The sequence below is a fragment of the Excalfactoria chinensis genome, chromosome 15 (genome assembly GCF_039878825.1).
Source record: "Excalfactoria chinensis isolate bCotChi1 chromosome 15, bCotChi1.hap2, whole genome shotgun sequence".
In the NCBI taxonomy this organism is placed as follows: Eukaryota; Metazoa; Chordata; class Aves; order Galliformes; family Phasianidae; genus Excalfactoria; species Excalfactoria chinensis.
Window position 1 is genome coordinate 8754711 of NC_092839.1, and position 27906 is coordinate 8782616.

Here is a 27906-nt window from a genome sequence, read left to right on the forward strand (position 1 = left end):
ACTTCACAGTTCTGCCTTATTCCTGTCCTCCCTGACCTGGTTTTCTTCATTCACGTCTTCAGGTGATGAGCCATTATGGAGCAGCACCTACGCATCCTATTAAAAACCAACCCCACAGCCTGCAAAACAGGTTACTGTGCACCTCCTGCACGGCCCCTCATGAACCCTTCCACCAGTTTGCAGATCCCATTGGAACCAGCAGGTGATGCTGAAGCAGAAAACATGGAGTTCCTTCTGCTTTCTATTAGGCTTTTATTTTCCTCCCATAAAACTCATAAGTGAGAAAAAACACTGTGATCTTGGTGGGGGATTTAGAAAGTGTAGGATATAAATGATGACATGCAGCATATGGCTTTGTTCTCACTATCTAGTCAACTCCTCAGTCCATGCAAATACACGTGGGATTTTTCACACCTAGCAAACAGCGAGGAGGGCACCTGATAGAAGAAGGGACATTCCTCTTGCAGAAGGTTGGTTGAGTCTAAGCTTTCCTTGCACTGCCCTTCACACAGCACTTGCACCTCCCCAACCTCACTGTGACATTCCTGGTGTATGTGAGACACTGCCTTTAGACACTGCCTTTCCCTTTGCAAGTCTGCAGGTGTTGCAGGGAGCCTTGAGTAAAGCAGCTGTGCTGGGAGAGGAGACTCGTGGTCAGCACCTTGCTGACTCCTGGTGCATCCCTCTGCACAGCAAATGCAGCAAATGACCCCATCCAAAGCAAGAAGAGATGGCTTTTTCTATTGTAAGGCATGCATCATCAGCAGTTTGTGGGAGTCATCATGATTTGCAAGAGTCAGTGAAAAATTGTCTTGATGGTCTTTGCTTGAAGACTGTACGTTGCAAGGCTTAGCAGTGCTACAAATGCATCTCTCCGGGATTTTTATTTGCTCTCATTGCTCGAGCTAATTCTTCATCTAAATACTTCTGCTGGGATCTCCGCCTGTGCAAGAGATTGTATTTATTAGATAAAAAAGGAGAAACTGATACGTCATTGCTAAACGTCAGCAATAGCTCCTGATATTGCCAGCATCCACTGTGAGACACAAAAGCTCCATCACCCATTCCCACCTCCACACCACTCCGGGGGCACAGTGAGAACACATTGGACTCAATGGCTTTTGCCTACTGTTGGCCATCCTGTGTATCACCAGGACGGATAACTTGTTCCATCCCCCTGGCCATGCCTTGGTTTTTCCCTCGGCTGTCAGCTCAGCGTGTGACACGCACTTATTTTGCTCAGACAAAAATCAAACAATCAAATCAGTACATTTACCAGAAACATTAAAGTGTGGGGAAGAGACACTTGATAGGCAGCCTCCACTCCAGGGGATGGGAAATGCAAAAGCTCTATCTGACAGGCGGTGACATTTGCAAGTATTGCCAAACTTCAGCAGCAGAAGGGGAAAAAATAATCTTTGGTATGTCAAGGGACCTTCAGTTCTGTCCTATCCGCTACCAGGACCAAGACCCACAACTCAGAGTCACAGAATACCCCACATTGGAAGGGATTCATAAGGCTCAATAAGTTCAACTCCTGGTTCCATACAGGACCATCCAAAAATAAGCTCAAGAGAGCTTAGAAATGGACACCAGAAAACAGCCCCCCAACACCCCAACTTCTGTACACTGTATTTGCCCCATTGCTTATTGATTGGGAACAGGGGGTGCAATACACCAGTCCAAGCATGCAAAGAATGTGTACATGGACAAGCATGCAAGTATTACACAAGCTTTTCTCTTCTCATGCTGGATTTGCACAGGGGACGTTTTCCTCCTCACATCCCCCACGGCTTTGCCTACCCAAATCCCATACATGCTCTTTTAAGGAAGTCTATCGCCGTACCCGAGTGCCTTCTACATAAAACTAACAGCAAAATCTGGTAGGATGCCTTTAGTTCCAGCATTGAAATGCACTGAGCTTAATGGTTTTGCTTGATGAAGACATTTGGTATAGATTTGAGTTCCTTTTGTTTTCCTCCTCCTGAGATGTTAGCTTGTTTGGAGCGCACTGATTTCTACAAGAGCACATAAACCACGAGGATCCGAAGAGAGCAAAGAAAGTTCACAAACCCAACGAGAATTTTCACACCCCCCTTTTTTTCATCTCTTGGTCAATCCTTGATGAATTCCAGTCAAACTTTTACGTAGCTTCAGTCAAATTTACACAGTGTTTTTTTTCCTAGAAAGATGTGATACCACTAACTCTCTCCAAGCTCCAAGTAATAAGAGCCAAAGCCCCGGGTAAGAAGCACGGTGACCTTGATGGAAAGCTAACAGAATAAACGTGAAACAGAAACAGCTGAAGTCCTCTGCAGTGTCCTCCAGTGCCATCGGCTGTCTCAGCTGCAGAAAATGTCACCTCTGCCAAGCAGGGGGTTTAATTGAAAATTAAGTTCTAGGAAAAAATGAAGGAAGAACGAGAGAAAGAAAGACAGAAAAATATTTGCTTTCATTCTAAGAAATACCAGATACAGCTGCTGCCCTCGAGGAGAGCGCTGAGAAATCACTTCCTAGTTGGCTGTGGAGCTTTTTGATCGTTAACAGTGAGATGCAGCCAAACCTAAGGAGAGGAGCAGAGCTGGAGTGGGCACAAGGAGCCCTCTGAGACTGGAGGAGAACCCTGAAGGATGGGGCAGCCACAGCACATCCACATCCCCACACAGCCAGCAGCAGATTTGGGAGTGTTGAAACCACCTACAGCAGCTGCAGGAGCTGGCAGTAGACACGTGCTGCTATCAAAATGAGCCCTGCTAGCTCTGCGATAAGCACACACAGCAGTACCTGCCAGCTCCTTCACTCTGCTAGCCTGTGCTCATCCACCTGGTCCCAGCTTGTCTGCAGCCCGTCCTCTGCTTTGTGCAGAAGGGTGCTCCCTTTGTGTGGGTCTGCCAGAGGTCTGTTATAGAATCATACAGTCAATAAGGTTGGAAAAGATATCTGAGATTCCCAAGTCCAACCCCAACCCACCCCACCGTGCCCACATCCCCCAGTGCCACATCACCATGTTCCAGTACAAGTCCAGGGATGGTGACCCCACCAAACCCCCCTGGGCAGCTGTGCCACTACATTGCAGCTCTTTTGGAGGATAAATTGTTCCTAATATCCCACCCCAAAATGACACAAGGATTTGTTTCATCCTCAGCAATCCCCTTTTGCCACTGCTGGGCCTCCACCACAGGTGCACCAAAGATCTCTACCTCACCCTCAGCCATTTAGTGGTGGTGGTGGGTTGGTAGTTAGACTAAATGATCTTTGTGGTCTTTTCCAACCTTAACAATCCTATAACTCTCTGCCAGAGTATATTTTAAAAGCCCTGGAGAAATTCCTAACCTTACTTTTTAATGGAAAAATATTAAGCTTGGGGACAGCTGCTGTCCCTATGACCAACGCATTCTGCAGTACAGCTGTATTTTCTGGCCTGTATTCTCTTTTCCTTCTCATGCAATATTTGTTTCCTGAGAGAGAAAACAACAGATCAATTTTGCTCCATTATGTTCACTGCACATTTTTAGAGATTTCTTACAGAATTCACTGCTCTGTTCCACCCTGTTTATCTGAAAGGTTGCAGGAACTTCAAGCATCATTAGATCCTTGACAGAAATTATTTTCACTTGCAATTTACCATCCCTGCTTGGAGAAAAGCCTGCAATCTAAGGCAGATGAGCTGCCCTGGAGCTCGTTAGCTGTGTGAGTCTCTGCCCTCTGTGCAGATCAGAGTGGCAGCTCACCCAGGGCTTCCTGAAGTCTCTCTACCCATGCCATGCTGTAGCACAGCCCTCACTTTGCTGCCCATGATCTGCTCCACACTGTGCTTACAGCCTACAAAACCCTGGTGGGGAAACCTTTGTTTCTCTTCTTCATACGTGCAAGATGAATGTTTTCCATAAAAGCACCCTGAACCCAATTGGATATCATAAAACTATAGGGGCTGGGAGGGTCTTCTGGAGCTCATCAAGTCCAGTCCCTCTGCTGCAGCTACATGAGCAAGCCCAATACCACTGCTGAAACTAATGGGTCCTATTTTGCCATTGATTCCTCGCACTGTCTCAGTCCCTCTGCTTTAATGGCGCTCCTTCAGGCATGTCCTGCTCTTCAGTTTGTGTCTGTGCAGCATCTTCCACAGGCAGCCTGAGTGTGGCCTTCTGGACACTGCCACAGTGCAACAAGTGCTGGGGGCTGCATCCCGCTGCCACGGCTTCAAGCACCACTTCACCCTTCAAACAAAGGTGAACAGCCTGAAGACATCCCAGTTTATCATTTCTTCTGCTTGGCCAGAGAATGTCACTGAAATAAGCTTTCCATTTCTTTGTAATATGTTCTTAACAGAGAGCGCTCAGGCATTAAAATCACTGGCTACGATGGACTAAAATACCTCCTGTTTGTCATCTGGGCAGAAGTGACCTTAAAAAACTTGTGCATCAATTCAGTCCTTCACTGGGACGCAGCCAAAACTTCATTTAACCTGAAATCATGTGAAACCAGGGGGCAGAGCAACCAAAAAACTTCTTTAAAGTTATGCCATAACTATATTTAACTTGAGAAAATAACTAAAGCCTTGGAAGCCCAAAGAAACGTCATGAGGGGGTCGGTGCCTGCATCAAGTCCTGACTCCACCTGGAATGGGTCAGGCTCCCCACATCTTGCTTTTCCTATTTTCATCATCAGGATGTGGAATGCTCCTCTACACTCTAAGGGACAACCCAGGTGAGGTCTTTGATTGCCAGATGAAGAGTGCTGGCCAACAAGCACAGCTTCTTGCAGTCACCGTGCTCATATGACAAGAGCATCTCTTCAGCACAAGCCACATGACCGGCTTGCTCCAACCTCATCCATATGGCAGAGCTTTGTTCTGGGGCTGAATACCTCTGAGGTGTAAGGAGCATCCCCTGGCCACCCTGGAACCTGCTGCTCAATCAGCAGTGACTCAAGCCCCAGACAGCAGCACTTTTGCCCAACAGATGCACACGAGATGTATTACTCATCCCAGGAGCAGGCAGGATTGGGATTTGTGCCCTGAGGGCAGCAGTCACCTAGCAACTCTGAGAGGCTCTGCCGTGCTCCCGACACATCTTTGACAGCAGCACTGTATCCTTTCAAGTCACTGTTAGAAACCAAGAAGAAACATGAGAGGAATGGACAGGTTGAGTCTTCTTATGGGGTGGACTTGCATTGCTCCACAGACTTCATGGATTCCTCCTGAGCTCTGGCTAATAGCCACGGTGATGGTGGAGGGAAGAGTGAGGCTCTGGCAGCATCCAGCATCCTCATCCAACAGCCCATGGCTGGGACCAGCCCTTGGAGAAGGCAGAATTGGAAAGGGAGGAATGGATCCAACAAGCCCCCTGATGCCCTCAACATCCTTGGGAAGGCAGAAAGGTGAAGGTGCTGTCCCTTGGCTTTGGAAGGCACCCAGCAATACTGCTCTATGCAGATGGGCTCAGATCCTGTGCTGCCCATGTCTTGGTAGCTGGGTTGAGTCAGTTGTGCCGAGGACTTCTCCCAACACCTTCTTGGATGGAACACAGCCACATAAATAGACAACACTTCCCTTTTTGGAATCACCTGCCTAATAAACCATGACTAAGCTGATGAACCCAAGCTTCTAAAGACCTATGTTTCATAAACCCATTCGTTTTATTCCTAGCGCTGGATTCCTCATCGATTGAATTCTTTCACCTGTTCTATTATTTTGTCCACAATTACCAGCTCACATTTTATCCCAGATATAATAACAGCCTTTTGAGAACACAAACTAGCCTTTTCTCAGCCTTTCTGCTGCTGATTAAAAATGAACATCTGCAGACCTCAGCCTTTTGTGCCAGCTCTTCTGAGACTCTCCAACACGCGTTACATCGACGCTGGTTTCTAAGTGTACCCCCTGACAACGCAGATATAATTTACTACTCTGCTGATTAAAGACAGGTTGGGAAAGATTGCACTGCCCATTAGAGATACAAAGCACGTCGTTCTGTCCTTCCAAATGCCACAAAGAAACACTGACCAAACATGATTGCATGGATTGAACCACTCCACACACTGGAACCATTTTTTTTCCTCCTGTTCAAAGATATCTGAAGTATTTTTGTGCCTCCTCTTGACAGCCACAGTTTCCACGCTCTTTATAAAACTGCCCTTCATCAGCTGGCTGAGCTTCATGATTCCTGATACACATCATTTGGTTACAAGTTCCTTTTGCAAACTCCTGCTTTTCTCATCTCAGTAATACCTACCCTGGCTAGAATCCTGAGACTGGGAGTCCTCTAGGCAAAGACTTCCTTACAATGAAGTCCAAGGGCTTGTGCATCAACCATGATGAACTCCACCTCTAAATCCCCTACGTGCACTCCCCTTTTCTGCCCTTATCTCCCATCCACTTCCAAGCACAGTTCCCCCAGTGCTGCTTTGGCCCTTTGGAAGCTGCCATAGAACCGCATGGCTGTGACAGTGACAATACTGATGGTGAAGCTGCCCTTTGTCAGCCCCTATTGGATGCAATCAGGCAGCGATCAGCAGTTCCTAAGCAACCACAAAATTCCTGTCCAGCAAGGTCTGGAATAGACTTGGGGTTTGTTTTGGCCAAAATATATTTTGTGCTAGAAAACCATTAGCTATCATTACAAGAAATCCTTATGGCGTTTTAGTTACCAGATGCATAGCACCTCCAGAAGTCATTCTCAGCTCCTCTCCAAAGACAGCAATTTGCTATTTGCACATCTCCAGGCAGCTGTGGGCCACAGGACCCCCTCCTGCCACATGGGGGTTCTTTAGGTAAGCACAGATCCACACTCATTCTTTGCTCTGCCAGCACAACATTAGAAATCTCACTTATAATCTCTCTTATAATTCCCCTGCAGACAGAAATAAATATTAATGTGGAAATTTTCTGGCAAAAAAAAAGAAAGAAAAAAGGGAAGGGGAAGAAACCACCATCCCTCATTCTTTCTTCTTTGATTAAAAAAACATATATATCACATTTACTTAGCATCCTTACCACTTTGGCACAAAAAAGCAGCCAAGTATCACAAGAGCATGAAGCAGTGCTCTGCAGCAAGAGATGAAAGAGTCCGTGAATGCAAGCTCAGTGTGTTCCAAAGGACCTGAATAGGACCGGAGAGTCAGCAGCCGACCAGCAGGAGGGCTGCAATAGAGGTCATGGGCAGTTTGTCACTGAGGCTGCTCTCAGGTCCACAGCAGGGCTTGAGAATGGTGGCCTGAAATAGGAATCATCACACTGGTCAACTGGAAATGGCAGCTGATGGTCACCATGTCAAGTCTCTTCTGTGATCCCTGTGAGATCTCAGTGCTGGAACACACAGCCCCCCCATAAGAACCAGGCACAAAATAAGACCTTGTCCCTCCATTCTCCGGTTCCTCCTACGATCAGCTTCAGGAGAAGCACCCTGCTCCCTCCTAACCCTCAGCTTACCCAGACCTCACATCCTTCCCCCCATGTCCTGAAGGTGTCCCAGAGCTGCTGGTCCACGAGCATCCACGGTTTGACTTGATGACCTTAGAGGTCGCTGCCAACATTAGCGATTCTACAGACCCCAGGTGAGCAGTGCACTGGGAAGAAACATCATCCTTTATATCTTCTGCTGTCCTCATTTGTGAGGAGAAGAGGCACTACAGGAACATTTCAAACCACAGCTGCTGAGACACCTGCTATCAGAGCAGCAGAGCCACTCCTCAGGCTGTGTGAAGCCCAGGGTCTGTGCATGTCCATGCATTACACTGTCAGCAAATTGGAGATTAAAACCTTGAGAAAAGGGCTTTCTCGGACCAGAAAGCAAAAAGCGGGACAAAGCACCTTTGATGGCCTCACTGAACCCAAGTTCAGCTTCTGCTGTTGTATTGTGGGTAGGTGACAAATCCTGATGTCTTTCTCACCCTGAATGTCCCACAGCTTTGTTTACCTGTTAAAGGATTCGGTTCTAGTGGTGGAGATGGGAAGATCTCTCAGCAATACCTCAGAGCACTTCACACTTTCAGAGCCGTGCTGCCCCAGAGCAGCATATTTAGAAGGTAAAAGCTGGCGAGCCATGCCCTGAATTCAGCACAATGCTATTTATCTAAGCAGAGAGCAATAATAACACAGCAGAGATTTCATTTCCTTTCAACACATAAGAACTCTGCTGAGCGAAGGTGAGATTAAATAATACAATAGACAGAAAGAGAGCAAGGCAAAGGAAGGTTTTTAAGTCTTTCTCCTTTGGCAGGAGTTATGAAAACCTTACAGGAGCCTTCAAAGCTAAAGCTCCCTAGATATCCTAAGCCTCTTATTGAAGACAACCCTGTTGCACACTCACCTCCACAAGACCTGTGCCTGATGGAGTTAGCAGAAGTGGATGCGCTGGCACAGGCCTCGGCTCAACAAAGGACTTGATATGTGCTGAAGCCAATCTACATCCAGGAATAAAATATAGGTGAGATTGAAGCACGTCCTCAAGCAGATCCACTTGGGCTCCATCAGGCAGTGTGGGCAGCGCAGCCCACCCAGAGCTGACAAACCAGAAAGCGAGATACATGCACAGAAGGGGAAGGAATGCTCAAGCGAGAAGCACAGAAGGAGGAGTGACATTTTGGCTCTTTAATGCAGCCAGAAAGTTGGGTTTTGGCTGTGCCTCACGGCTTTACTTCCAGCCAACACAACAGAAGATGTCATGCCTCCTGTGTAAGAGCCCATCGGTCTCATTGGAAGCCACAACGCTCCTTATCACTGAAGATCTGAACGGGAGCCAAGAGCTGCAGTGAAATGTAGGACTTAATTACGTCTGACAAAAGCAAATCAATTAAAGGCTGCTTCGCATCTGTGTCATTTTGATCAAGGCTTCTGTTTTCCCATCTCTTCTCCGCTCCCTTGAAGAAATCTGAATATTTATGGCCAAGAATTAGGTCAAAGCCAAGGAACGAATAAATGTTTCTCTGTGCAGGGAGACAAGGAAAATCTCTGATTGCTAAACATGAAGCAAAATCCTCATTAGCTCTCAGCATGGCCAGGTAAATCCTCCACCCATTAAGGAAGGAACTCACCTGCATGATGCTGTGCCTGCGCAGCCGGAGCTCTTCAGGACCAGTGGGACTGAGCAGCAAATGCCCAGGATAAAGGTGGTTTATTTCTCCAACATCCATTAGATTTGCTTTTAAGCCTGCTGTTAACGACTGCCCTTTCAGGGGAGCTCTGGGACTCTGCAATTTGCTGCTATTGAAGTTCCCAGCCTCACACCTCGGGGATCTGTGCTTGCAGTGTTGTTTTGGGCAATGATGCTCCTAGAACAATGCTCTTCCCTGCTGCAGAGCCTTGCATGCAATCAAATCCCTCTGCTCCCATCCCTGCGTGAGGCCTCCTTTCACTTCAACATCCTTGACCCCCATCATCCAGCCAAAGGAATAGAAAATGGCACAATTCCATGGGTAGTTATTTACAAGGCATAACTACAAGCCCTGAAAAGAAAGATTAGGAGAAAAAAAAGCATTTATATGGAATGCACAGCAATGGTAAAACTCGTGCTTGGTGCAAGAACCCATGTGCAAGGTGTTGCAGGAACCACATGAGATCAGCAGCATCCTGAGCCTGGCAAGTTGTTCCCACTGCATCCCCAGATGTGTGCCTTGCAGGTGAGCTCACAGCAGAGGCCATTTGCTGGCCATAAGCCATAGGAATAAACCATCCCTTCCTCTGCCATCCCCATAGGAAGGCTGGGCTCTCCCCTGGGTGTTGTGATCTGGCCATCATCTTCACACTCAGCCCCATCCCTGCTCCCTGTGGGCCATTCCTCAGGGAAATTTCAGTTGGAACCTCACAGAAATGATCATCCTGGTGGAATAATTATATCAGCGTTGAGCTAATTCCTCTCCTCAGAGCCTGCCAAATATTAAGTAAAGGCAATGCAGCGCGCTTTGCCACCCAAGTGCATCGGACAAGACTGACACTAAGTGAAAACCAATGCTGACAGCATCACTCTGTGTTCAACATGAATATATATATATATCATACTTTATGGAGAGGCTCAGGCTGGATGTTAGGAAAGCATCCTTTTCCAGAGGGCAGTGGACATAGCCCTGAGCTCAGGGAGTGCTGGGACACTGATCTCAGCCATAAGGTTTGGGTGGTGCTGTGTGGGGCCAGGGGGTGGACTCCATGATCCTTGTGGGCCCCTTCCAACTCAGGATACTCTACGATGCTGTCATAGCACTGAAATCTTTCAAGAGAAAAAAAACAATCTTTCCCCTCTCTGTTCATCTCTCTATTGTAGCATTTTCCATCCCTGGTAATTTACAGCTTTCTCCATCCCAGTGGGATTGAAAATTAGCTCGGCCACCTTGTCCATCCAAAAGCACCGTACAACTGGCAGCAACGTTGATTGCCCAATTTTCTTCAATAGGTAGCTCTTCTACCAGGAGGAGCAGGATGATTTGTGGCCATGCTGCCTGTGTATTTTCTGATTTTATGCATTTCTTTGTCTTTGCCATGCAAAGAGATAAAGGACACCGCCCTAGGTGGCAGTGAAAGAAATGCTCTGCAGCCTTGCAATGCCATTGGGGTGGGAAATAGGGGGTGAAAGGGGTTCAGCTGCAACATTTGTACCGAGGCTTTGGAAAGGGAACAAAAACTGAGCAAGACATCAGCATGGAGTGGGTGGAGGAGGATTACTGACTGCTAGCTTACGAATGCCAGGCAGCAGACAGGGAAGAGCAGCTGGAGGTTACAGACATGCAGATGCTGGATGGCAGCAGCAGGCTTAGACAGGGTAGGTCCCAAACCTGCACATTTCCCAGGGTTTCCTGCCAGCTGCACAGCTGGGTCTGCACCAGGCTCTCTCAGGGAGGAGCAACACCAGCCCCTAAGCCTGAGTTTGCACCCCCTCCCCCTCCAAAAAAGGCCATGCTGTAAGCAGACCCCTGAACCCCTGTGGGCTGGCTTACACATCCTTATACACAAGGAAGCAGCCATGGAAATGACAGATTTTGTTCTTAAACAGAAGCAGCTAATGAGATGTCTTGCAGAGATGGGCTGCAAAGGTTGTGTGGGGAGATCCCAAGATGAGATGGAATCATTTGCTCCATGATATCTAGAAAAGAAAATAACCACTGGTACCAGTGTGCTGCTATTTCGGGCTCCTTCCTGCTCCCAGAGCCATCAGACACCTCTCTAAACCAGAAGCATTGCACCCACAAGGCTATTACCAGTCTGCATACAGTAAGACCATTTTAACTAATTAATCCCCTCTAGAATCTGAATTAGCAGCTCTCCTGATTCCTGGTGGCTCACAAAGAGCCCAACAGTGACCCCAAGAGCTTTGGGGAGCTGCACCAGGGACACAACCCAGCCTTAGGAAACTGCTCTGCCTCTTCTCTCAAGGCCTTTGGTAACACCCAGGAGGCAAGCAGCAGTATTTATGGCACTACCCGATAATTAAACTCGTGATTTTTATCCTCTTCCATCCCTCTGACAGATCTTTATGGATTGATGGCTGGGTGCAGCACATCTGTGGGTCTCCAGCACTTTGAGGCAAACCAAGGAGCTCCTCTGCCCCCCTCTCACAGAAACTCATGTCTTCTGTAGAAACCTTTTAATTTCTTCTTCCTGTTGCTCTCATCTAATTGTCTCACTCTTATTTAATAAAACTGCTTTTGGAAGTCTGTGTACGTGAAAAAACGGAAGTTCTGTTCAGTTTCCCCATGCAAAAATAACCTCAAGAAGGGCTGGACTTAATGCGATTCTTCTATGCTGAGCATCAGAAAATGCATCCTTTAGGCACCAGACACAACCTGCCACTTCCCAGCACCAAACCATCCCCAAAGTGCACATGAACAAGGCTGTACACCCCATTTCTACACCATGTTCCAGGGCTGGGCTCTGCTTGGGTCTCCTCTGGAGCCACCAGCATCCACCACCACCTGTTTTTTTTCCCAGTGAAAGAACCTTTGCATTTCTTTATCTTAGAAGAGGCCAAAAACAGCGCCACAAAACCTAGCCCTGCTATCACAGAAACTCTCCTCTGTTAATCAAGGCTTAATTGTTTCACACCTTTTGTTAACCTTTTGTTAAGTCCTGAACTACCAACTACTCAGATGGTGATATTTCCCATCATTAACGCATGAACCCTGGGGCAAAAAATCATTGGGACATCTTAACATTTGCACTCTCTCCTTTGAGAACAACATCAAATATTCACAACAGAAGCACAGGTGGGAATAAAAGGCCTCAGTGGAATAGCAAATGTTCTGAGCAATGCTCTCACTGCTGCAGGTGAAGGGCAGCTCCAGAGGTGTGATCAGCAGCTCTCCCACCACTGGTACCTGGCTGAGCAGCATCTGCACATCTTCTTCCTCAAAGCAGCAATTGAGTTGGAATGGGCTCGTAAGGATCATCCAGTCCAACCTCAAGACTGCAACATCCATCCTCCAGCACCATCTCATCACAGCAAGGGGAAAGGTGAACCCATACCAGCATTGGGGGAGTATCCCAAATTACACCAAAGGAACTGCACTTGAATTGCACTTCCTATGGGTAAAGGCACTTCCTATGGGTACAGTCAGAGCAAGGTGCAGCTCTGGATGGGAGCTGAGGCACAGTCCAGCAATGCCTCATGCATTTCAAGAGCAGAAGGAAGGAGAAATAGAGAAAAAATGGGCCAAATACATGAATTCCTGTGGGAGGGAGGCACAGGAGTTCCCAGATGTGCTGCATGCATCTCAGCCACATGGTTTTCCAAGGCACAGCCCAATAGGCTCCTTCAAGCCCTAGGGCAACATCCAGCTATTACTTCCCTCATCGTGGACCAGCTGCATCCCAATGCTTGAGTTGAACCATGGAGGAAAGCTAAGCTCCATCAGAACCACAGGGACAGCAGTGTCACACCAAAGGTCTTTCCTTTATCACCTCATTCACCCTCACAGGAATAATATTTTCAGCTCCCCTTGTGCTCTTCCTTTCTCCAAAGCAATAGGCAGCAGCTTTTATTTTAAGATAAAAAAAAAGAAGGATCTGCAGGGCATGTGTGGTCAATGGCTTCTTAATAACGTTTTTAGTACCGTGTTCCCAAGGGCTCATGTAAATAAAAAATGAACAAAATAAAAAGAGCGGAAAAAGCACAGCAAAACAAATAGCCCGTGCACAGCCTGCTCGGAGTGCTTAATAACCCCCAAAGTGAAAGGTACTGCAAGGGAGAAGCAGGAGCCACGCTCCCAATTATACCCTGTCTGTCCGCCTCATAAACCAGAGGGATGGGGCTGCTGCTGGATGACACTGATCCTAATGCTGCTAAAGACCCATTTATACCCTGTGTGGTTGAAATAGGGTTTGAGAGCCCCTGACCCTGAAGCACAGATGAAAGCACGTGGATGGGCAGTGCATCCCATGCATTGTTTCTATTTGGGCTTTCAGTTCCTTGGAGCATCCCTTAGCCTGGACTCAACAATATGAGGATAAGGAAGAATGAAGAAAAAATGCCTCTTTTGTTGTTTTCAATGAGAAAAAAATTCAAGCTTTCCTTGGAAAGGAATTAACTGTCATTTACACCACCCTCAGCAAATGCAGCATTGTGTTACACGGACCTTTTAGGAAAATGAAGGGCTGTTACTCCTCCAGCTCTGCTGCAGTGGAAGCTGACACCGTCACTTGCTAATAAGATTAAGGGATTTCAGAATTTCATTGCAGCTCCCTCAGTACCTGGATGGTTCCCCAGCCTCACTCACAGGTACGAGCCAGAGTTACTTCATGCAACTGAGAACAGGAGAATTAATTTCCAAATTGAATGAAAGCCCAGAAAAATCTGTCAAGCACAACTCCCCAGGCCAGGCTGATGGTGATGCTTTGCTGCACAGCTCCCTGCCCTGCTCCAATCCTGCAAGCTTTGCCAGCACTTCACCTGCTTGTGCACACAGATGGCTTGCAGAGAAACAAATGCAGGCAGCCCTGCTGCACTTACCACTTCTTGCTCCCATCCCACGTTTCTACCAGCCACCACTGCTGCCCTGCACAGTAAGCAGTGCAGGATTCCCTCCTGCACGCTCCCAGCACTGCTCCCTTGGCTTTCACAGTTCCCCCGCTCCCTGCAACGTGCAAGGTTGGTTATCAGCACTCCCAGATGACCAGGCAGTTTGCTTTTGCCACAGTAATCGCACATGGAGATGAAAACCTTAATTAAATATCTGCTTTTTCTCGATGCAAATGTAAGCAGGGATTTTTTTTGTTTGGCTGTTTTCCAACAAGGACTCCTCATGCCCTGCATCTGCTGAGTCGCTCATTGTCACTTTGCAAGGCTCCTCCAGGCTGGGAGTAGGATGCCATGCCTCCAGGGCTGCTAATTGCAGGACAGCAGAGAGTTTGCCCAATTAGTAAATGCTGTTAATTCAAAACATCTCAGCAAGGCGTACCACAACGTGTAATTCAACCGGTTCTCACTTTGGTGACTCATGGGATGGGTCCATTGATTTCTTTTCTGGATCGACAGCAAACAAGAGTGATCTGAGGAAATCAGCTGCGCGTTCTCTTTGCAAAGGTGCATCATTTGAAAGCTGTGGTTACCCCAGGAGTGCCTGCTCTCCTCCTGGTTGCAGCGAGTTGCCTTCAGCCTCTGCCTTAAGCATCTGAGATGTCTGAGATGCTGGAAAAATAGACGACACTTGAGGAAAATCCAGAGTGGCAGTTTCCTTTTTGGATTCCTGCTGCTAAGCATTTTGTGGCATCCTTATTTATATCTCAGCTATCTGCACAATGCTATAAATGGTTGTTCCTTCAGGTTATATTGCTTCAACCTGCAGTTGAAGGATCTGCATGTCAGGTACTAATGGGAGAGATGGCCAGACTGCAGATCTCAGGACAGAGCTTCTACATACCACCTATTGCACTCTACCTCTTCTATCTCCTCAGCAGCCATGCTGCTACATCCCAGCAACATGCATGGTGAAAGAAGACATCCTATGATGAGAAAGCAGCAGTGCAAAGCACCAAAAGCACTTTTGCTCCTGCCAGGAGCTGAGCTCCTCATGCAGAGGGGTACGATCCATCCATCAGTGGTTTAGCTGCAAATTGTGTTTCAAATACCAACTGTTTCCCCCAGGATGAGCACCTGAAAGAAATCATTCCTTCCAACTTCAGAGCAGAGCCAGCCCCACACTCCATGCATCTCTCTGGTTTTCTCCTGCCCCAGGCTGCCAACAAAGCATCCTCTGCAAAACTTCACTAGCCAAATTGCAAACCAAAGGCTGCCCAACAAGCAGAAGAGCACCATTCAATCATCCCAGCCATCCCATACTCAGTGCTCGACTCTATAGCAGCAATAAAATTGAAATAGCAGAAAGATTGAAAAGAAAAATGGAAAGAAAGAGGGAGGGGAAAAAAAGCAGCACTGAGCTGGGAGTGTAGCACTATCGCCCTGCCAAGGAGCAAAGCTGAGATCCTGCACTGATCTCAGAGACAGAACTCAGGAGCCAGCAGCTATCCAAGCGACTGCTTCCATCCCTCTCGCAATAGATGTGGAATTTAAATCAGGTATTCCAGCCCTCTCCTGCTTTATAGCTGTAATTGCTTCAAAGAGCATCTCACGCTTGCTATATCAAGTGCCAAGCATGAAGAATTGCCAAGGGAAAATTAAGGTGGAATTACAGCCATAAGCCAACTTAACTGAAGCCAAGTCAGATTCTCCATTGCTCATGCTGGAGCAGAACTGGATCTGTGAGAGGAGCTGCAGGGATGAGGCACATCCCCAGGCCATCTCAGCCATCCTGTCCTCCCATTTTCAACCACACTCTGCAGCTCAGGAATTCCTGCAGGTGGGGATCGTCCCTCCCCAATGAGAGCCCACCACCTGCCAGCCCCATCCCTGAGTAACCATTTCAGGGCTTTCAAATGTTGTTCAAGAAATACCCATTGACTCCCTTATTAAATGGAAACACGAGATTCATGCTGTGGGTTGTTGTTTTTCCCCCCTCGATTTTTGTAGCTTTGCAGAAATGTTGTTTCACTCACAGATCCATGTTAAAATAACCTTTTGGAAGGCTGTGATTAACTCAAGTGCATGAAACTATTTGCATTATAGGTTGTTTTTCAGCCTTTGGCAAGAAAACACTTTACCCTGTGATGAACTCATCCCTTCCATATGAGCCAGGACGACTCAGTGCCACTCTACTGAAATCCCTACTGGTTTCAGAAGGAAACTGTTTCAAGTCAATTCATTGCATGGAGCCAAGTCTGAAGCATGAAATAATTCAAAACTAAGAAAACTGCCACGATGTTCCTTCTGGGTCCCACCTACAGAACAGGATCTGCTTCACCCCAGGGAAAATCCCCACGTGGAACACCGTGAGCTGGACACGGTTTCCACACAGTGCCAGAGGAGAAAAGAAAGCCTCATTGCCAGCCAACAGATCCTACCGTTTTCTAGTGCTTCCCCTTCCCAACTGCTGCGCTGGCAGAGGGGAGCTTTGGGGATGTTTCCAGCCCAATCGTAGTAAATAAATCCTGTGCTCCTCCATCTGCTGCGCTGCTGGGCTCACAGGAAGCCCCCACAGTGCCACCAAAGGCAGGGAGGGACACAATGCCAGCTCACCATGAGCTGGGTTCAAATGCTCCTACCCCAAACCCAAGCACTTTAGGGGAAGGCACCGTCACTTTTCCTTTTGATGGAGAAATCAACCTGCCCTGCTTCACAGCTTGGTGCCAGCAGCAATGTCGCTCAGATGAATATGCAGTGAAAGAAGTAAAGCTAAAACTCAATCCTCTGCACAGCTCCTGGTTGGTGTATCAGCAGCAGAGGGATGAGCGAGATGTCCATCATGGCTCTGTTCCTGACAGAACACCTACAGACTCATCCAGATGCGAATATATCCCATAGAAGAGCCAAACCCAGCACAGCCCCATGCCTGGTGCTGCTGGCAGCCAGGAGGGATCTGAGAACACGCAGCACATGGAAAAGCTTTGGCCATTCATGCAGTCATTACACCACGAAAGCAGATGAGAGACAGAATGCAGCATGCCCACAGAAACACCAAAGGCAACACTGAGCGAAGAGTTGCCTCCATGGGAGGTGCGTGACTTCATTATAAGGAGACCAACAGTGGGAAAGATGCTGCAGGTCAGCATCTCCCTCAGAGAGAGCAGGCACCACGATGGCAAAGGTTGGTGTGAGCACTGGAAGGACTTTCTAGTGTTTCTTATGCAGGAACAGGCAGGCAGGCAGCTGCAGGCTGAGTTCAAGAAGCACCATTTCTGCAGAGCCCTTCCTTCAAAAGAGAGCTCCACTCCACTCTGTGCTTTTGATGCAAAGGGCATCACAGGGCTCCACGTGGCTGCTCAGCACCCAACCTCAGCAGCGTGAGCACTGAGGCAATTACCTGTCCCTCTCCTTGCTAATTGCTCTTGGAGAAGGAGGATTTCAAGAAGAAAATATTAAAGTCCAGCAAGGTGCCTCTGAAGTACAAAGCAGAAGACCTTTATCTGGCAGAAAACACCGACTTTACGTAGCATCCCTGGGAACTGCAGACTGCTCGGTTGGAAATTAAAGGTCATCCTTTTTTTATTATTTCTTACAGAGATGCAGCCCAAATCTGGGATTTTTGAGAACAGAGGAGAGATAAAAGACAGAACTCCAAACACACCTCGTCCCTTGATGTCCTTCCTTACAATAAATAGAGAGAGGGAAGACATCTGGCACAGGGGTGGAAGGAAACACTGGGAGCTTTGTCCTGGTAGCCCTGGGCACCATGAGGCCCTCTTTCCAGGGTTGGGTTCTCCAATGAGGTTGGGTTCCCCAAAGCCATAGGAGAGAGTGGGGCAGTGCTGGGGCTGAGGGCAACGCCATGTGCCCTCCCATCTCCTCGCCTCCCCCCCAGCTCTCCCACCTGCAATGTGTTTGCAGAAAACTCTTTTCTGCAACGTCTGCCACTCCGCAGTCATTAGCATCCTCCCACCACTTGGGCTGTCATTTTCCCCTAATGATATATTTAAAGAAAATGATACCACAGGCAAAGCATTTCTCGCTGATTACAACACATGGCAAATCCCAGCACCAGGCATGAGTCAGCCGCCGTCACTCTGTTTTTGCTGCTCCTCCCGGAGCCTCAGGGCAGCCCATGCAGATCTGCTCCCCTAAACCTACCCATATGGGCATCCTGACCCACGCAGGTGCCCCTAGTCCTGATTTCTGCACCACCACAAGGTACATCTTGAGCCCCAAATGGATGGAGGTGTCTAAATGAGGGCAGTGCTCATGCGGAGACTTGGTGAGTTTTTATACAAGGCACGGCTATGGCTGGTGCATTTGTTAGACACATTTTTTCCCCTTTATGGCTGAGCTACAGCAATAGCAGAGCGAAGCTCAGGGAGCGGATCGCACACACAACCCATCCATCCTGGGAGCTGCAGGGCAAACAGAGGCTATTTTAAAAGTCTGAAAACCAAGACAGAAAAAAAAAAACCAACAAAGCCAACAAAAAGAGAAGCCAAACCCATCACTCCGAGCAGCTCCTAATGCAGATTGATCCCAGAGATGCCGCTAATACCACCTGGGAGTTCATTTATTGCCATTAAGTTGATGAGCAGAGGTATAAAATGCAGAGACAGACAGCTGTCATGTGCACCCCTCATTAGAAGCTGGGCTTCCTCCGTGGCAGCTCCCCTCCAGAGAGCTGCCAAACGTTCCATATTTGTCTCACGCATTCCAAATAAAACACAGGGAAGGACAAAACGTTACCCTCTCATTTCAACAGCAGTGAATGAGCCCACTGGTTCTGACAGGTCCACATGGAAAGCTCAGCACATCCTATATATTTGTGCACACAAGTTTGGGTTGGTGCACCACGCACACGCCTGCAAGTCCACCTGGTGCAGCTGCAATCTATGCACTGGGGAAGGCCAACTGGGCTTGCAGTCATGCTGCAATGAGCAGATCTGCACCCTCTGTATATTTGCCCACCCCAGGTACAGCTTTGGGTTACATAAAAAACCTTCAACTTCGATTAGAAAAGAGGAAGACATTTGACCTTTCCTGCAGCACTTCTCACCAAAAGGCCCGTTTCAATTGCTGTGCTTGCAAGGAACAGCTTGAGGAAGCAACAGAGCATATCAGGAGCAAATCCACTGAACCCAGCACCAATCGGAATGGTGTGAGAGCCAGGAAGCAGCATCCCCCCCTGCAGTCCTTTAGAAGGGAGCAATATGGAAGGAAACAGCCTCCCATCCAAAATGGGCTGCCAGGATCCCAGGACACCATCACTGCTCACACCTTGTCATACAAATTACTGCACTGCAGCTCACACAAGCACAGCATGGAGACGCGTCTGTTGCTTTGCATCAGCTGGGATTTTGCACTGCACAGCAGATGCAGAACAGTCAGGGAACACTCAAAGGGCTGCAGGCAATGCCCCAGGACACAGATGTGGAGCTCAGACCCAGCACTCCCAGCAGGGGTGGTGGCACCAGAAACCCAATGGCCAAAAGATGGGAAATGGAGATTTGCAGCTGCAGTGTCCTGCACAGTGGCAACAAGGAGAGGCTGCAGATGATGAGTTAATCTACCCCTAATGGTGAATGCCACAGGAGAAAACAGACTGAATGTTTGCATTGCGATATGTGATGCATAGCACATCACTTGTACCTGCTTTCCAGCACCGCTCCAACAAGTCATCCTCATGATTGCATTCCTTTCTGTTACCTTGGTGAACATGGGGAGACACAGCACAGAAGAGGAGGGAGAAGACCCCCAGGATCCCCCAGCTCAGACGGAGCAGGGCTTTCCATCACACATCACAGAAAGGGAGCTTATTTCCCACCTCAAACAGGGAAGACGCCTCAATCAATGCTTTGCTGTGCTCCCCGTTACACCTACTAAGCAAAGCTCTTAATTATTGAGGGGGGTGGCAGCGAACGCTCAAACCTGTCAGCACAGTGAGTGTTTGCCCTTCTCAAGGATTAATTTCTAATAGGTGAGTAATTTAGACATTTCCAAAGGATCGGGTGTGTAATTTGGAGCAGTGTGTCACTAACTATAAAGCTGGCAGCCGGGTGGATTTCAATCAGATCGGAGCAATTTAACTTGCAAAATACAGGTTGCAGTTCTGGAAGGCATGGAAATGTCTCCTTTTGTCTGAAATACTGCACTCGTGTCTCTCACCAGGAGATGCTGTTGTCAGTCACTCCGATTCCAGCAGGCATTACTACTGCTGAACACTGTCTTTGCTATTTCAGGAAGGGAAAAATGGATTTCCACAAAGCTCTGCAGTTGCACTGTGGCTCAGCATTGCTTTGCTGGTGCCCATTGGTGACAAAGGGCAGTGGAGTGGCTTGCAGCAGGCAGGCTGCAGGGAAGGATACACACAGGCTCTGCTCGTAAAGGGAAAGCAATGTGCTAAGAGCTACAGAGTGCCACCGCCCCCAAAGCACACAGACCCCCATCTCCATAGCAGAGCTTGAGGGTTTTTCCTCTCCTTCTCTCTCACCCTATTTTCACCAAAGGAATGCCACGAGAAGGGCACACAGACTTGCACGGCACCACATGGGGTCAGTGCTCCCACCAGCAGGTGACACATCTCAGAGCACATCACCAGAGCCATGACCAGGGTCCTATCCTGGCAGGATTTTCCCCGTACGCAGTGACACAGCCCCCAACTTCATCCCAACTCCATCACAAATGCAAAGTAACAATCTTAGTCAGAATCTGAGATTTTCCCCAGAGCAGCCCTGGAGCCCATGGGGACAGCAGCAGCACACAGCCCAGGGGAGATGGCTGCTCCAGCTGATAGCAGCAGGGCAGGTTTAGAAGCATGGTAATGAAGCAGGATATGGCTGATTTGCATTTCTGTGGCCTTGTTTGGATCAACATGAATTTCATACACTGTGTTTACGCTGATAAGTGCACCCAGGCACCCATATACAGCTTTGTGACACCCCGTCTCCCTTCGGTTTCCCTCAATCAAGCTGGCAGAGACAAAGCCAAGCTCCGAGAGCTCCTAATGATCTCCATAAATAGCAGTGTGACAAGCTAAGAAAAGCCACCACCACTGGGATGCTGGTAGAAGCTGAGGGCTGGCAGCACTGCAACAATGGCTGAGGGTTCACACGGACCCCAAAGCTGTGGTTTGCTCACTATTAAACCACCTATCCCTCCATCGGTCCCAGCACGGCTCTTCACAGCTGCCCACCAAAGGTCATCACACAAAACATTTTCCCCTCTTTCTCCACCTTGCATTGTTGCACCTTCGGAAAAGCCTGTATTCACTCAGACAGAAGGATGCCAGGTTTGCACTGGCAGTGCTGGAACAGCCACAACAGAAGCAGATCCTCCTGTTGTTTCCCACCTGTGGTCCCAGGGAAGATGGGAGATGAAGCTCTACAGCACAGCAGCAACCACTGGGGCATCCAGATATCCCTCTACTTCCATTGGGTTGTGAGTATCCCAAAGGAGCCAAGAAAATGCTCTGGGCTCTATTAGGATAAGTAATGAAAAAAAGAAGAAGAAAATACCTAAACAGATTGCTCAGGAGTTCAGGACTAAAGACAAATGGCTGAAGGAGGAGAAGAGGAAATCATTCTCCCATTAGGCACCCCGGGGTCCACAAGGATGTGCTCGCAGCCAGTGGGAGCTCAAGGCTCAGTGCTCTGCCACTGACCCCACTCCTCTCACCAGACATTCTACAGTGATAAGCAAGGTGGTTCAGCTCCATTCCCTTCCCAAGAGGAGAGAAATGTGCCAAGACGACACAGAAATTGAGATGTCTGAAGTCAAGCCATTAAGATACTTAAATATTCCCTGTGCTCAAGCTAAGCAGTGCCTTAAAACCACCCGGTGGCTCTGACAGGCTTTGTCTCATCTGGATGCATCCATCAGTGAGACAGGTCTGGGAACGATGGCCATGCTGTGCTGCTTCTGCTTCACTTCTGCACGCCTCTGTCCCAGCTGCTCCTCACCCAGTGTGTCCTGGGACTGAAGGATCTACTTAGAAGTGCTTTGGTTTCAGCTGCAGACTCATTGGCAACGTACTGTAATATTTGCTTTAATTGTTCTGGTTTGTTTGATTCTTCCCTGTTCCCACTGAGGTCTTTCTGCTTACAAACAGGCAAAACACATGCTAAGTGCTCAAACATTGATTTTGCCTCATGCTTGCACAGTTCTCTCATTAAGACAAGCTGCCAATAGGTCCAACAGCCAACAGAGGGCATATGGAGGACCCCATCCTACTCACAGGTATGGAACAAAGCTCCAGACAAACCCAACCAGAGCTTAAACCGGGATGGCCAGCCCAGGTCACTGCTAAACCCCAGCCATCCCCATGTGAGCCTGCACACGTGGCACCATGAGCACCTCCAAGGTGAAGAACTACAGTGTGCTTCTACTTCCAGCAATGCTCACTTCTTTCCTCCTTGTGGAAAGTGTAACACACGGAGCAAGGCTTTCTCACTGACTTCACAAGCCTACATGATGCTTCTACAAAGACTGCTTGAAAATTCAGCACAGTGTTCTGAAGTAAGCATCGCTGCCATTCCTCCTCTTCACTGTCTCTTATTTCTGCCTCCAAACAGACAGATTTACAGCTGGGATGGGCCAGGAAGCACCTTTTCCTACCTGACAGGGAGAGCTATAAAGGCAGCTCCTGTCTTATTGCAGATCTTGTTCAGAGCTAATAGCTACTTTCTGCCCTCAACCCCGCTGTGAATATTTTACTGCCACTTACATCCCTTCTTAGCCCTGATTTTGCTGCTGGCACCAGGTTCAGCCTGCTTTGGATAATCACCAAAAGCAAGTGACATGTTCTGTTCTCATTTTTGTTTGTGCGGATGACTACAGAAGTAAAATCATGTCGCTGTCATGCCTAATGCCGGCAGGTTTTGTATAAGTGCTTCCCCACAAAGCCCTGCCAGCAGAGCTCATGCCTAATCCCTCCTAACCTCCTCCTGCTCAGGATTTGGGGCTGTTTCCAGTGCTGACAGCCAGTGGGGTGGATTTCAATCCCTGCCTCCAGGCCATCCTCTCCTACTAAGCAAGAATAACTTATTTTGTCTTTGAAGGTACCCATTCACGGGGCCATCTGCCTGCTGAGATCACTGCATAGAACTGAGTCCACCGCTCTCACCTCCAACCCAATGTCCAGCTCCCTGAGATCCATTGGTAGAACAGCAGCCCTACCCAAAGACACCTCAATAGGTGGCAGAAAGATCAGATGGCGGGGAGGGAAAAAAACAACACACCGTTCTCTTGAATATTCAGTATTAATTGAGGAAGTGTATGGGAAAAAAATCGGGTACGCTCTGCACAAACACTTAATAGGCCAGATGGGTTGGAGTAATTCTAAGCAACGGTTTAGTAAATGTCTTAAGAAGAAATTGAATGCAGCCACAGAGCTGCATAAGTGGCATTCAATAAATACTTCAATCAACGTGCATTAAAGACCAGAATAAAGGCTATTTGCAATTTTCAGGAGGTAAAGAAACCACTACGATTTTAATGAGACACGAAGGCTAATTAGTAACTGGTACTTAATAAGGCAGCGATAGTCAATGGGGAAAAACAGGAAAAAAATGGAAAGCATCACTACCATGGAACTGTGTTTTTCTTTTAACATCGTTCCTGAACAGTTTCCACCAGGAGAACTGGCAAGCAGATGGTTTTTCCTCATGTAAGCAGTAAGCACTGCTGCAATGGGGATGGGGAGGAGCACGCGGGTTGAATCAGCACGAGGGCATGGGTTACCCACCCAGTGGATGGGGAGAAGGGGGGCAGGGTTGCAAAGCAATCTTTTCCACAGCAAGAAGCAAATGTGAGCAGATGTGCACCGCTAATCTAGAACCATTTCTTCTTTCCGTGGTAGACAATCTGCTTTTCACAGCCTTCTCTTGTTTTGAAGCTCGGAATAAGAAAAGTCACTTGCCAGAGGACTTAAGTGGGTCGCTGAGAAAGCAAAGACTCTTCCCAAGCTAACAGGTTCCTCACCACTTCCCCTTGCTTTCTGCATCCCCCTGTGTACACAATTGGACTCACATTTCCATTTTGAACCACACTGTTACCGGGCTGCAACGTTACTCCATAGCAGGAGCAATTCTGCTCATCAAGGAGAAGCCACCTGTGGCTCCAGGAGGCTGACACCTGTCTTACTGCCTACAGAAAGCCCACACGGGGAATATTAACTCTGCCTGCAAGCCATCGGCAGCTCCTGCTCAGACTCTTCTTGAGGCAAAGCAAATCCATGCAGGCATCTCCCTGTGGTCCTGTCCTCACCGCCCTGCATCACCATGCCAGCACAGCCCTGTCCTCACGGCTGCACCCAGCTGCTCCAGGGCTGTATCAGAAGGACATCGTGGCAACACTGAAAAACCTCTCTGAGAAAGAGAAGCAGACTCACCGAAAACACTCCGGGAAATGAACGAATCATCTACATTAGAAGATGAGCTTCAAAAGCTGTTGCTTAGGCAGATCTGTGATCTAATCCCATGAGTCACGGCAGCTGTGCCTGGAAAGCAGCACAGGCTCTGCCTCAGTTTCTAGCAAAGCAGAGCTCCCTCTCACCACCTGCCTTGTTAGATTCCCCATGGATTCACAAAGCACTGGGACAGCCCTGCCACCCCCCCCCAGCCTTTCAGCCTGGTACCAGGACAAGCATTACTGGGGCTGAATCACTCCCTTGCATCCAGGTTTCCATCCGCACCATTAGAAAGAAGCAGTGTTGCAAAACTGTGAAGAGCTCTGTGACATGGGGAAGTTTGAAGGTGAAGAAGATGAGGTAAGAGGATATGCCCATAGGGAGCCAGCATTTCTGGAGATGAAGCAGAGTGGAGGATAATCCTTCAAGAAAAGGTTAAAATTAACATCCTGATTAAGATACAGCTCACAGAAATCAGCTCAAAGAAACGGGCAGGAGGAGCTGAGTGTGAACGGAGCCCTGGGGAAGGCTGGGATGTAAAGGTTACACATCTTTCATCTCCTGCCTCTCCCATGAGCTGACCCTGGCACTGGTCCCCTCAGCTGGATGAGCATCTCCAGAGCTGACACAAAGAAAACCCCTCTCAGCAGCCAGGCCAGCATGGTGCCACACCATTGCCATAGGCTTCACTCTTCAGCCTTTTACGTTTGCTTACAGCTGGTCAATTCTGAGCTGTTACAGACCTGCCTCTTTGGGATAACTGGTCTCATTAACTGTTCTGGGAGGCCTGTAGAAAACCTATGGCTTCAACAGAAAGAAATCACCGCCTTCTGTGGAACATCAGCTATGGAAAACACCAACCCAGAACCTGCAGCAGATCCCTCAGCACGAGCCTCAACGAGAGACCATCACAAGTTTTAACTATAGGCTGTTATGGACTTTGTAACACAGGACTGCCATCCCAAAGCATTTGTACACAGTGGTGTAAGAAAGCAGCAAACCTTGGGAGGCATTCATGATGAGAAAACAGATAAGGGATGCTGCACAGAAGGGGAGAGGAACATGGGGAGAGAAAGGAACAAAGAGATTTGCTTCAACACCCAGCACTGTTATCTGTGCTGTCAGTAATTAGCATGGAGTTATGATTATCACAGTGAGCAGATCATACAGTGGGATTGCTCCACAGAAGCACTCATTCGCAGTTAAATTTTACACCAAATGGCAGCATGAAAAAGAACAGCTCTCCAAAGAGGCCAAAGCAGAAGTGCCAGAGAATATGGAGGTATTCAACAAGCCCTGTGGAAACAGCATAAGGGACTCAGCATAGTAAATCCTGCAGAAAAATATGTGCTCATCCCCAAGGAAAATATATATGTGTGTATATATATATTAAGGAAAAACCTGCTTTATTTTATACCCCCTGGAGCACAAGGGCAGGCACTAGAACTTGGCTAAAGCCTTACTGTACACTATCTCAGTGCCTCTGCTGCATTTCCCCTTGTCTAGACATCTGCACTCTGCATGCAGAACGAGCACTGCTGACGACAGAGGGGAAATCTGACTTGCATTTCCCAGCCCCGTTTGCAGGCATTTTGCAGACATAACTGATGACGCACTCTGCAAGCCCAGGAGGAGGCTTGGGGCTTGCTACACCTCTTGCTGCATAGAAACACTCCACAATCACTCCAACCACTCTAGGAACCTCAGCAAGCATGCAGGCAAAGAAAAGCAGCAAGAGGTCCTGAGCACCACAAGGACACAGCTGGGGGAATGCAGCAGCTCTGTAGCTCAGGCTGGAGGTTGCACAAACACGGCCCTAAGGATCCCTTGCATGTTACACTGCAGAAGTGGAGAGTGCTAGCAAGAATCTCCAGGATCCCAGGCTCCAGGACCCCAAGCCAAGACCAGATATCAGATCATCACCCAATTTCTCCTGCTCTGAGCAGTCAGAATGAATGGGCCCAATCCAGCAGCCCGAAGGTGTCCTTCCTGCTCACCGCCTTTAGGAGCAATGTGAGCTGCCATTTAGTCAATGGGAAAATAACTCGGTTTAGCTTCTTCCCCTGTCATTAGCAGGCATCACATTAAGAACACTGTAAATCGCTGAAGAGAGGAAGAAGCACTTGTGCTAATCAGATTTCATTAGCTGGCAGCACCGTGCATCAAAGCAGGCTAGAGGCAGCAGAGAGGGGACTGCGTTCCTAATGGGAAACCTCAACACAAGCACCACGTCCTTCTGAATGCAGCATTTCCTTACTAAATAAACACCAGGGTCCTCTCCACAGCACAACCAGTGATGCACACATCAGCGAGCACAGCACCCCCATTCTGGAGGCTTTCTCCAACCCTGGGGGTCCGTGGGATGCTCTCACCTGGTGCTCTCCTGATAACACGTATCTCCTTAATGCAGCAGCAAAAGCCGTAACGAGCTCCCAGGGCTGGGATCAGAAGCAAAAACAAACCAGAGCTAGAAATAAAGCACAGGTTCTAAATGCAAGGGTAATTTCCCAACCTGACAAGGACATTCAGGGTGTTTACTATCTATCACGCATCACTCAGCCTTGAAATTAAGATGCAACATATGCAAGAGCTCAACCAGAAACACAGACTCAGGGCAACGACTTGTGGAAGCTGGATTCATTAAGCGACTCAGTTCCACGCTCATGTCACATCAACTGAGTTCAGCAAAGCACAGAACCCCGTGAAATTAAACCAGCTCAAGGTTTCTCAAATAGAAATGCTTTCATCTGAAACAACTTAACACACGCTGCCCTTCTGTGCAGATCAGCCCATGCTGCCACAAAACCCTCCCATGCCATGCAGGGAGATGCACCCAGGTGTATCGTGTCTCTGGAGAACAGCAGACACAAAAAACAGCACTTGCTTTGCAATAGAAAGGTTAGCAGGAATAACAGGAGCACAAGACAAGCAGCAGTCCAGGTGCCCATGGAGACAGCACACACAGGTTTTGCTGACAGAGCTCCAGCCCAGCTCTATTCAGAACTCTCATCAGCTAGATCTGAGCTTGAAGGTGAAATCTAAGTAAGTTTCAGCTCCTCACCACCCAAAAGAAACACTGACGTGCTACCCAACCCCTGATCATCCCTCTTTAGTCTTACCCCATTCCTGTTCCAGACTGGATTCAGGCCTTCATGGGATGGTACAGCTCTATATAACAACTGTATCAGAGCTCCTGATTTATATGTATACCAGGAACTTAAATCAATACATTATCACCTGTTATGTAGAGGTGTTACATGTTGTTAACCCTATTAGCACAAATCAACAAGAAGATGAACCACAGCTGTGCATACCCAGCCCATAGCCCACCAATCCCTCACAACCCAGCTGGCTGCATTACCAGGGGCATTAAGCAGATGGAGTAAAACAGCATGAAAATACAAGTTCCTCCAGCTCTCATCAGCTTTTTCCAGCTTTCAGCCTATCAAGAGTAGCTGTTCACTGCCACTGCAGCTATTGGTATTAAATTACCTCCATAGTGAGACCCACCTGCATCCAGGCTGCAGTGCCATACAGACACACACAACG

General features: G+C 48.1%; 1 long non-coding RNA gene across 3 annotated transcripts; it reads right to left on the reverse strand.

The window, feature by feature from the left end:
* Positions 1–451: 451 nt before the first annotated feature.
* On the reverse strand, positions 452–27552 carry LOC140259298 (uncharacterized). 3 transcript variants are annotated; one of them, XR_011905386.1, is made up of 5 exons: positions 27477–27552; positions 26730–26824; positions 9034–9444; positions 8310–8403; positions 452–943 (listed from the first exon to the last, which is right to left on the reverse strand). It is a non-coding gene; the product is annotated as an uncharacterized lncRNA (long non-coding RNA). The 3 variants fall into 3 exon arrangements; XR_011905385.1 differs by lacking the exon at positions 452–943 and adding an exon at positions 7066–7214; XR_011905387.1 differs by lacking the exons at positions 452–943; positions 26730–26824 and adding an exon at positions 7066–7214 and having other exon boundaries at positions 27477–27505.
* Between the last annotated feature and the right edge of the window lie 354 nt (positions 27553–27906).